The sequence below is a fragment of the Cupressus sempervirens genome, chromosome 11 (genome assembly GCF_028749045.1).
Source record: "Cupressus sempervirens isolate cs-2001-9-10 chromosome 11, ASM2874904v1, whole genome shotgun sequence".
In the NCBI taxonomy this organism is placed as follows: Eukaryota; Viridiplantae; Streptophyta; class Pinopsida; order Cupressales; family Cupressaceae; genus Cupressus; species Cupressus sempervirens.
This window is the reverse complement of record NC_143128.1, coordinates 852,457,645-852,469,415: the sequence shown is the minus strand read 5'-3', so window position 1 is coordinate 852,469,415 and position 11,771 is coordinate 852,457,645. Positions and strand designations below refer to the sequence as shown.

Sequence of the window (11,771 nt, the reverse complement as noted above, 5' to 3'; positions counted from 1 at the left end):
TAATCAAAATCCAAAAGAACAGATAAAACCCCTAATTCTTCTATACTTAACCAAGAAATCACAAGCATGAAATAGCTAAGATCATAACTCATGAAAATGGCAAGCTAATTACGGGTTAAACTTTGAATAGATTTCAACATAAAAGGGAAAATTGATTTAATATGTTGATAATAGCAAGGTATGAGCAACAAAACCTAATGATCCTATCTCTGACCAGTGCCTTATCTATTGGGCAATTAAATGAATTACAACCATACACCTTCTGAAAATCTTTGACATAATTCCTACATCAAGATCCTTGATCTATCTTTCACCTTGTGAACATACATTTGCTACAGAATGAATATCATACTTGGACAATCCTTTCATGAAATCTGCAAACCCTGTGACAAACATCAAGCAATTACATGGCTCTTTGTTCCACCAGCAAGATATTTCAATCACATACATTTCTAAATGAAATGCAACCTAATTTATACTCTTTGATCACAAACTAGAAAAGATTACAGATCAACAAATAGGAGACATTATTCAAATTGAATTTGGATCCCTTTGCTACTCTTTATTTTTTTTCCTTGAAACCAAATACATGAAAGATGTATAGAAATGACTTACTAATCACCTAACTAGCAAGAACTATCTGCATAAAACTTAAATTTCAGAAGAATGGTATCACAGTAAACACTAGAACCCTGCTGGTATTACCCAAAGAAAATTGCCAACCACTGCAATGGATGAAAGAAGGAAAGATATAGATAAGAAAGAAATCCCATATCTGATCTGAAGATGACATCTGTCCACTTGAAATTACATCCCTAACAGTTGCAAAACCTCTTTCATCTCTCTACCCATTTGATCTAATTTTATTTCATCATTATGCTATAACAAACTTCTAAATATCTCAGCTAAATGATGAAACCTTTATGCAACCAAAAATTTGAACTGCATTAAGAATGCTGATGAAATTGAGGTTCTACTGATTTGAATGCGACCAAACTTGACCCCAATTGCATTTTCCTTGTCTTTTATCCATATTCAGGTCATTACCCTACTAGAAATCAAAATTGAACATCAATACCTGAATGCGGTTGCAGATTTGGAATTTGGAAGAAAACCTCTTGTAGCTTGAACCAATGGTGTTATGTACAGAAACTAACTGCATAATCAAAAAATTCAGATTCTCCCAATCCTCCCAACTAAAACTCAAGTCTGCAACTTTAAATATTTTCAAAAATTCAAAAATTCTAAAGTTTAAACTTTAGAAAATAAACTTTTGAATTTAAAATACCTTGCACACACATTCTTTTGGAAAAATAATTAAAAATGGCATTTTAAAAATATTTTATTTTTTTCCCTAATATTCAAATTCGTGGTCAACCCTTTGTTAACCAAGCCTTTTCTACCATGTGGCACTCCATAATTCATCCATCTTTGCATATACTGCCACTAGACCACCATGTCACCAACTCAAACATAGTGCCACATCATCGTCACATGTGGGACCCGCTACCATGTGGCAGCATCTCGCATTCTCGCAATACTTATCCTGCGTGCATCTTTCTTTTGTGAAAATGTGTAGTTTGTTGGATCTGCCATGTGGTAGCATCCTATGTATCACATCTGAACTGCTCATTTGCACCACCTTATCGACAACTAGGGCCCTCCACTACATTGCAAAATCTCAATTTCTTGCAATCTCTAACCAGTGAGCAACTTGATCAAGCGGGTGTGAGCTAGCCCTCGGATCCGGACACGTGGCGGCATCTGGTGTGATCTTCATTTTTGGCACCATGTTAGCAATCTCTCATTTTCATTTAAAATTTTGTTTGTTTCCTTCGGCTAACATCATTGGGCACTACCTTTTCAAAAGGCAATGTCTTTAAGACACTATGCAAAGTGTTTGTAATTGTATTTAAAGATCTAAAAGACCTCCCATGTAACCAATATGGGATATAAAAAAATTCAAATGCCTCTCTCCCCTGTGGCCTTTTGTTGACTATTGCTATCATGGGGCTTGGCTTTGCTTATCACCTCTGGGTCTTTATCAACAAAGCATGTTCCTCTATGATGCATGTGGACTTCTTTTCACTAGTTGCATGAGTCATCTTGCATTTATTGTTGGCTTTGGCATACTCGTGCCCATTCTGAACTTCCATTTCAATGTTCCTATTTGTAGATCTTGTGCTCTCCTGTTCTTTTAAAAGCATGGGCTCCTTGTTACCTTCACTGGAAGCTTCTAATTTTCTCAGTCTGTGGCTTCCTAGCCCTACCATGTGCTTTGTTATCTCTGCATGGAGCTTGCATTCTCCTGCACCTAGTTTTTATGGTGCCTCTCCTACCTACACATGGCTTTCCCTACTTTATGAGTGGATTCTACTTCCCTTAGAATTGATACGCTTTATCTTTTAACCCACCTCCTATGGAATTTTGGAATGAGGAAGTAGTGGAAATGCAATCAATAGAAATAGGAAAAGTGCAGAGCTATGGATTAAAACTATCGAAAACTAACACAAATATAATGGAGAATTGTTGCCTTTTGATGTTGAATCGGTGCACCCTTCCATCCTTATCTTTGATTGAAACTTTTCCATTTTGCATGTGGATCTACTCCTTCAGTTGATGTGCTTTGTCTTGTATGCTGGCAACTTGGATTCTCTACCTTTTCCATGCGTGTCCCCCTTTTCCTTTCTTAGCCGCTACCCTTTCTCTTAGCGTGAATAAAGGGATTTAAAAGAAATTATGCTTTTTCATACTACAATTTTAAAATACGCAATTTTCTCCCTCTTAGCATGGGATTCTATCTTGGTGTGCATGGATTCCATGTCTTTGAATTCTTCTTTATTCCTGCCGACTACAACTTATGATTTGTCTATGTGTTCTTCTTTTAAACATCCCCCTTTTTCATATTTGAAACTTTCCTTTCTCATTAGTGCAACAACCTTCCCGGGTGTGCTTGGTATTGAGAGTGGAAAACTTTTTTAAATTATATAGTTAAAACCGTATAAGACTTTTAAATTTATTTGAACTTTTCCTTCTATATTCAAGGAAGGCATGCATCATGTAGGAATTATACATGTTGATCAGGAAAGCCAATTCCTGTTGATATCTCATGCACTTTATATTTTTGAAACATAGCTTGTTTACAACGATTCTTACTCTCTTCAATAAAAACTAAAGTCTTACAATCCAACTCAAGTCAAATGATCATGCAGTAATACTTCTTTGAAGTTAATAACAAGATGGAGAATACTAAGATAGATATACAAAACTCTTAGGTACTACACCATTTTTCTTTGAAGTTAATAAAAGCATAGAGATTACAAAGATAGAAATACAAAACTTTTAATACTATGCATAGTGTAACATCAAAAGATAAACCAACAATTGAACAACATCATCACCAATTTATATTTCTCTCTAATATCTTAATCAATAGATTTAATTTCCATTACCATATACATTCAAATTTGGAATACTAATTTCTACAAAAAGAAAGACTTTTTTATGTCAACTTAATTTTTTACTTAAAACCATCAACTTCAAACAACTCTAGTAACTAAGTGTAACAACCAATTTTTCTAAGTCTTAATTAACAACCAACATACTCAAAGAAATATAGTCATTATTTCATTTTCATAGGAAGACAGTTAAATCAGTTTCATTCATATAAAAGAGATTGATAGTTAAAATCAGTTAAAGAAAATTTCTTAATGAAGAACTTAAAACACCATCAACCAATTTACTATAGAAATTAAAATCCAAACACCATGGAATTTGAATTGAGAAATCATTGTAGGGATGCTTCTACAATCACCTAGATTAGTCCACAAATACTACTCTAGCAATATCATATAACAACTTCCATCCAATACCGCTATATCAAAAATCAAATGATGATTACCATTAAATACCACTATATAAAATTAGTGCATCACATACCACTCTATCAATTAGGGCATCAACTACCATTGGACCATTTAGGGCATCAAATACCATTGTATCACTTAGGGATTCAGATACCACTAAATCAATTTAGGGCTTCAAATACCACTATGTCATTTAGGGCTCCAAATTCCATTGAATCATTTAGGGCTTCAAATACCACTGTATCATTTAGGGCTCTAGATACCATTAAATCAATTAGGGCTTCAGATATCACTATATCATTCCTTTTCTTCCAATTTCTTAACTATGGCAATAACTTAAGATTAGAAGATGTGCTCATATTTAGTACTCATATAAATGAAAGACTGGAATAACAATCCATCAGATAAATCTATCTCTCACAACTAAATGTAAAATAACTACAATGATAATATAGCTCAATTAATCTTACATTCTTCTTGCATATACTTCATAAACTAAAAGTGCCTATTTTCGACAAACAATTGAATGCATGTAGCTTATCTTTGTCTATTGTATGCTTGACAACTTGGAGAGAGGTGAAACATTTTTAGGGGCTTAACCACCCAACCTTGGATCATAACTTATCCCCACACAATATCTATCAAGAAAGGCCCTCCCTACCTAGAATTGGACTTGAAACATCTATCATCTACTTAGCATCCTGGTATCTAAACACACCACTCGACTTGATAGTAGGAGATTACAATATCAGGATCATGCATGAGCTATTAAATGATATTATTCTAGATTTAATGTATCACATTTGACTTTTATTATATATTTTATTGTAGACTCCATCTCACCTCTTCACCCTTTTCCATGGCTATACAACCGGTGAATCTTAGGTGCTCAGGTCTAAGTGAAATCAACTTTGTCTATTGGTTCTCAACTAAATTATAAAATATATATTTTTTCCAGCTTATCACAATCTGTAATTTTAAAAAGATATTCTTTATGATTGCATAATTTATTGTTTAATTTTAATCTCCTTTGGCATAATGATTTATGAATTCATTTTATGGTTACTTAGGTTTCATTTTCCATGAAGAGAATCAATTTTGTAATATCAAACAAGATATCAAAAAGTTATCATCATGATAAATACTATAGTTTACTGCTATGAAATTTGATGTTATTGTACCTTTTATTTCAGGTTTTATTGCATTGGAAAGCTCTCCTATAAGAGATACTATCTAATTGGATACAATGAAAGATTTCAAGAAAAGGTCATTATAATTCTCAGAGTGTAGTCAGCAAATTGCATAATATAATCACAGTCTTAAAGAAAAAGACTCCTAAGCTTAGTCAGCTGTAGGAGAATATGCATTCAAAAATATAGAAGGGAAACTCATGACTTGATATGTATCCTTTGGGGAACTCGCAATCTAATCGGCTCCCTCCTAATTTCTTCAGTGCTTGACCTTAGTATCCTAGCCAAAATTACTTGCTCAACTATGTTGGAATTTTTCAATCTAAACAAGGTTGATAACAATCGTAATTTGTAGAAGACTTAATGGTGGATTGCACACACTCAAGGTAGATTGCAAAGACATTTTAATGGCTGATTGGAAATCATATCAAGGTAGATTGCAGTCATAATAGTGTAGGGATGAGTTGGTAAAAGAGCATGAAAAATTTAGATTGAAACAAGGAAGAATTTGGGCTCTCCCTTAGAGCTTCCTTAAATGGATAGCCAACATCACTCCTCGGCTTCCACTAGTTACAAAAAGGATTATAATTTATTCAAATTCTCAAGTAATAAATCAATTAAAAAAAAAGAAGAGGAGAAAAAGATTAAAAGGTTGAAAGATAAAGTTGGAAGGATTATAATTCGAATGCCATTTCATTTTTATATCTATATGTATGTATATAGATATATCTAAGAAGGTGAAAAATCATATTAAATCCTTTGAGGTACATTTTAATAATTCAATCCAATTATTTTGATTAAATTATTTTACGTTTTAAATTATATATTTAATAGCTCATACAATTGTATCTGATGTTCAAGCCACTAGGTCCACAACCCATTTGCCTACTAATGATGATGCTCCCATGCCTAATCTTTTCTAACAATGCTTCAACCCCTTTGACATGCTGTTGAGAGGAAAATTATAATAAATTTAACTGTCAACTGACTTCATGTGAACCTCAATGGCTATATTTAAATTAAGTCAAAATTTGGGATGTAACACTTAAGCCAGAGAATCCATCAAAGCTGATTTGAAATTTAACGTGACTATAGCTCTAGTAAAAATGTGTCAAAAATCTCTAAAGCTGAGAGCAATTTGTTTCATTCTAAATATTTTCAATATTATCCAAAAAAACCATTTTGTTTAGTAGAAGCAATGAAGAAAATTGCAAAATTGCGTCATGGGACATGTAGAACAACATAGACCATACAGAAAATAGAGTTACTATAAGTTGCATTCATCTATTGAATAGAAAATGTAATATGCACATCAATATATAAACTATACACCAACCAAAGTTGTGAGCCATAGAATAATTTAAAATAATAATCATAATACAATGCTAAAATCTACTTTTTGAGACTGGAAAGAGACCAAGGTACTCAGCAAGGAACATAAACAATAAATATTGAAAAATCCCTTAATTCACAGTTGGAAGATAACAAACAAAAAGTTTGTTTAAGAATGAGCACATCAATTATGTGGTTTTCTATATATACAAAGGAGACATAAAGAAAGTAAGTGCATTGAAAAGACTCAACATGTGATTTGTGTGGTGTAGTTTCCAATTCACAAAGAATGCAGCCAGTTGGCTAGGCCTTAACAGGTGTTGGAATGTCGAATGTGTCCAACAAGTACTCTGAAGTCGTGGAACCAAAATGGATATCGGCAAGACTATAAAATGAAATCATTATAATGATCAATGAGAAAGATCATGTGCTGAACATTGAAATCATTGTAACAACCATAAAGTAGTCTGCATTTTAAGTATAGCAAACAAACAAAGAATTCCTAGATTTATTATTCAAGAATCATGAAATTGGGTCAGGATCGATGCGGCTCTCTGTTGTTTCAAATTCAAGAAAATTGTTCAATGTTTAGATTCAGCATTCATAAAACATTTAGTTTGGAAGAACTGTCTCATAAATATAATCTGATACAACTTGAAATTTACTTTTAAATAATCCAAAGCAATAAATTGTTTTCACAATTATATGGAAAGATTAGATTTGGCAAAAGATTATTTCTACCATTTATATGAACACACTTTATCTTTCTTGTGAGGTATCAATAATAAAGGCTATAGGAAGAGAATATTTTTCCATTGTTGAACAGAATACAGAAAATAATGTTTTTAATATGGTAAACAAATAAATTAGTTTAATTGTTAACTAATTAGAACTAATTCCTAAATATAGTTTATTCTAAATTAACATCATAAATTCTCATCTATCCTTTCAACCAAAAATAAAAGTGAAATTTAAGATTAGATAACATAATATTATTAAGAAATACTTAAACTATTTGAAAAGATAACATGCTCCTTGGAAATAAGCTACTTGGAGAACATAGTCAGATTTATGACTCAATCTGAAACTATAAGGTTTACTATAGATGCTCTTTGATATAAGGATAAATTTCAACACATATTCTTACCCTAAATCAATGTTCTCTAAATCAGATCCAAAATACAATTTTAAAGTGCAAAAAGAAGATAGACCGCATAAATTGAATTTCCTTAGGCTTTGACAATACATAGTCAAAGGCAGCAGATAAAGAGGGGGCCAACAGATGTATGAAATTAAAAAGGTGTTGGCAGCTGTAGGATATGTAAAATGACAGCATAGAAGTGTTTTGAGTCACCTCTTCTTCATTATTGGCCATGATGGTGCAGAGGCTTGCAGCATAATTTTGTGAACGATATTTTCTGACTTTCTGTTATCTTGTCCAGCAATGGAAGTGGAACACTCCCTCACCTTTCACTAAGAGTGCACAGCTGTGGAAGAATGTAGAAAAAATTGGAATCCAACAGGATTGGACCTGTTGTTGATAAACCTCGTCAATTTGTGCCGAGGAACAGAAGTGGAAGATGCTCCCTCCTCCATCAAAGTTGTAGAGCTATAGATCTAGAGTTGTAAAGTGTTAATTAAAGTCTGACAGGAGGTAGCAAATTTTTCGTCTAGCATTCAAAGCTTATAGTGAGCCTTGGGAATGACTACGAAGAGTGCTTAATAGTTTCCTTGCTGAAACCATGGCAAGATGAAGCAGAATAAAGGAATATCCGATATTGAATTGTTCATAACACAATAAAATTTAAAATTCCAAACCAAATAAATGAATCTCATCTTTCGTTAAGGATGTTTGTAGTCAAATTCTAGAAAACTATAAGCTGGTCTTAAGTATTGGAATCACAAATATGTTGTTGTTGACTGCCTTGACCTTTATGAGTATTGGAAGTTCATAATTGGCATCTTATTGTTTCAAGATTAATTCTGCTATGACTGTTAACATTTAATATCTCACAAGACATTATTGTCATTATTTTCATTTGTTTTCTATTCACACATTATACCATAGGAAGGAGTAGAGATAGACAAGTTTGTGAAGGCTTATGAGACAAAAGCCTCTCTATTCTCCGGATAGAAAATGGACAATCTGTTGGAAAGCTTGTGAAGTTTGATTACTACGATGGTAGCATAGTAGTTGTATCATACTAAACCTTATGGGGTACTGTGATGCGCTCATTTTTAAAATCCCGCTGAATTGTATTCAATCATTCATTAAACAGATTTGTATCCATTCTTATATTATTGATGTAATGAATGTCATCTAAATATATACTCATTGAATAAATTATGAAGTGATAATATCATATTTGTTAGAGTTATGGTTAAATTGGACTATATGGATATGCTTATCTAAACTACACTCAATTTCAGTATGATGAAACTATTATTTTTGTATCATTAAATATTTTCTTCTGATTCTGATCAGACTTGTGCTTCAACCTCTTTTTTACTGACTCTCCATGTTTTCTCCATTGAATGGCTGACATTTAATTAAAAAGTAAAAGACTAAAATCTGTAGCCCAGAGTGGAATCAGCTGTAGTTCTGGGATAGCAGTTCTAGACAATATTCCTAATGTCTAAACTAAAAGATTGATTTTAAAAGTTTATAAGCACAACACTGGACCCGCGGGAAGAGGCTTAGAGTACGAGAAATTGAGAGAGGCAGAACAACAAACAGAATCAATCTCTTTAATAGTATGTCAGGGCACATGTGCATAAGACATGCAATGGATGGAAAAGCAAAACACAACTTGCATCTGTTTTTCTTGAATCTTAACATATCTCTATTGTGATCGACAACAGCACAAATAATTGATTGATGCTCTGAGAGTATTATTATGATCATTTCCAATTCTAAACTTTGAGACCAACTACTGAGAAGTTTGTATATGACATATCAGGGCAGGTTCTTGCTGTGTGTTAATTTTTTTAAACACTTGTTTTTATCTTTTTAAATGGAGTGTCATATGTCATTAGATGAAATTTGAAGAATCGAAAAGAAAGATGCACAAAGATGTCCATTTTTGCATCCAGCCCACAAAGCCATCTAATCGTTCTATTAAAACCACCACTACAGAGAATACAAATATAATGGAAGAGGTGTCATAATTGAATCCTTGATTTAAAACCACCATTACATCATGGATTTTTTAAAGGTGACCAAAATGAAGCCCAAAAGTACATAAAAAAGAACAATGACACTAAATTTGAAATAATCTCCTGAAATGAAATTTAATACATCTAATACGATATGTAGATAAAGCTTTTCCTGATATAGAGGAAGCGACCATGTTTTCCTACAGAAATGCCTTAACCAAGCTTCCCACGATTGAAAGATTCTATAAAAAGTTAACACCTGCTATCGTACAATTAGAAACTAATTTATATGGGAGTAAAATTGGATTTCGCTTGACCCACTCTTTGTCGATAATTTGAATAATGGTTGGCTCTACTCAGTTTGTGATGATTGAGAGAAGGCTCCTTATACTCCTTGTAGTTCCCACATTTTACTAATTTCTTTGCAAAACAGAACACAAAACCCTTAAGCTTGACCTTTCACTAGCATCTCAATCTCTAACAATAGTAGTGGAGCTTTCCAGAAATAATGCCTTATAACAAGACAACCTCAAAAGCCAAGTAGCAAAGAAGTAGCCTCAAACTGTCATTAGGGCCAGGATAAGTATATGCTAGACAAAAAACAGTTGGCCCAAAATAAGAATGAAAACAAAAACTGCGGTTGAGCATTCCAACCGTCATTGAGATATAGGAAATAAGTGTGGCGCTTGGCCCTGCGAAAAGATTCACAATTAAAACATATAGCAGTTGAATGCAAGCTAGAATGAGATGGAAAATCTACCCTAATCATCCATTTCTTTTAAAGAAATTAGCTTTGGATAGAGAGAAAACGACTCTATTATAGTCTTGCAGGGTGAAAAAAACACCAATAATGTGCAATTGGCATCAATAAATAGGTCAGCCAGGCATCAAATGGAGCACTAGATTTTTTATGCAAATAGACAAAACTGAAAGAAGTGAACAGTGGAACCTGTAAATTCTTTAGAGGTAACAGAGTAACAGAAAAGATTTTCATTTAAGAGTGGCCTTTTCATTGACCTCTGTTGTTGGCTAGGCCTTGTGCTTATTAGCAGCTGTTAGACTTGTTTTATTCTGGCTGGGCTTTTATTGCTTATTTTCATCCTTTTTATGTAGCTACTTTTGAATTTCAGAGTCCCTGTAAAACCTGTTTTGAATTTCAGAGTCCCTGTATAACCTGTTTATCTTATCAAAAAGAGAAAAGATTTCCCATACCTCTGATTGTATTCCTCCAACCTGCATGTCCTATGTATTTTGCACAGAAAAAATTTGTAGCTGGTTTCTATGGGAATAGTTCTCATTTTTCTAACAGTTGTACTGATTTGCAGCAGCCGGAAGAGATAGACAGGTGTCACCGCTGCATGAAGCAGGAGAAGCCTTAGTTGCCAGCTGGTTCTTTTGATTATCCCATAGCGACGGACGACCCTAGATATCGATACATGGAAAAAGTCTGAAACAACCCGCACCTCAATGCCTAGACCTCGATTGTCCCTTCTTCTCTTGCGTTGGATAATGTGAAAGCACTAAAGTGCCCCTCCTGCTGATATCTCTCGATCATCTTCACCAGTTTAAAAAGATAAATTATTAGAAATGGACAAAAAGCAAAGGGGAAAAGGCATTAAGATTGGATGTGGAATGAAAGTTTAATAACCAGTTAAGGCGAACCCCTACGCAACAGTTTCCTGCGGTGCAGTAACTAACATGTTATTCACATGGAATTTAGTTGTAAACCAAACCCTAAATATAGATACAATTGTGTTTTCCACTTAATACAGTTTCGGAAGCCATCCTGCCCTAATTACAGTGTTTTTTTTATTTTTTACATAGGAAATCATGATTGCGATCCCATGGTGTTCAAAATTACTCAAACTGTCAAATCTTTATCGACACATTAACCTAGCTAAGTCTTTAGCCAATCAAAACATCTTCAAACGCTGATTAGGCTGGCGTCTTATGGGCACCCGCTTGCTTAAAAATAGAGTGGGTGCCGCTGAGCATTTTTAGGAACATTTAAAAGGGAGCTGGGCATGACATTTAAGTTTGCTTAAAAAAATTAGAGGTTCTTGCCAAGTGGCAGAATTCTTCCCTAAACAGTAGGGGCTATTTCCAGCCCCCCTTTCTGCATCCGCTCAACTAAAAAGTAGGAGCTCCTAGTTAATAGGAAAAGATTCGAAATTAAGCTTTGGCCCCCCGAAAAATATTATCATGGGACCTCCGGCTCCTTAAATAT

At 33.7% G+C, this 11,771-nt stretch overlaps 1 long non-coding RNA gene across 1 annotated transcript; it reads right to left on the bottom strand.

Annotated features, from left to right (window-relative positions):
- Positions 1-9,628: 9,628 nt before the first annotated feature.
- Positions 9,629-11,244, bottom strand: LOC149532216 (uncharacterized). The gene is made up of 2 exons (XR_016358724.1): positions 11,193-11,244; positions 9,629-11,099 (listed from the first exon to the last, which is right to left on the bottom strand). It is a non-coding gene; the product is annotated as an uncharacterized LOC149532216 (long non-coding RNA).
- Between the last annotated feature and the right edge of the window lie 527 nt (positions 11,245-11,771).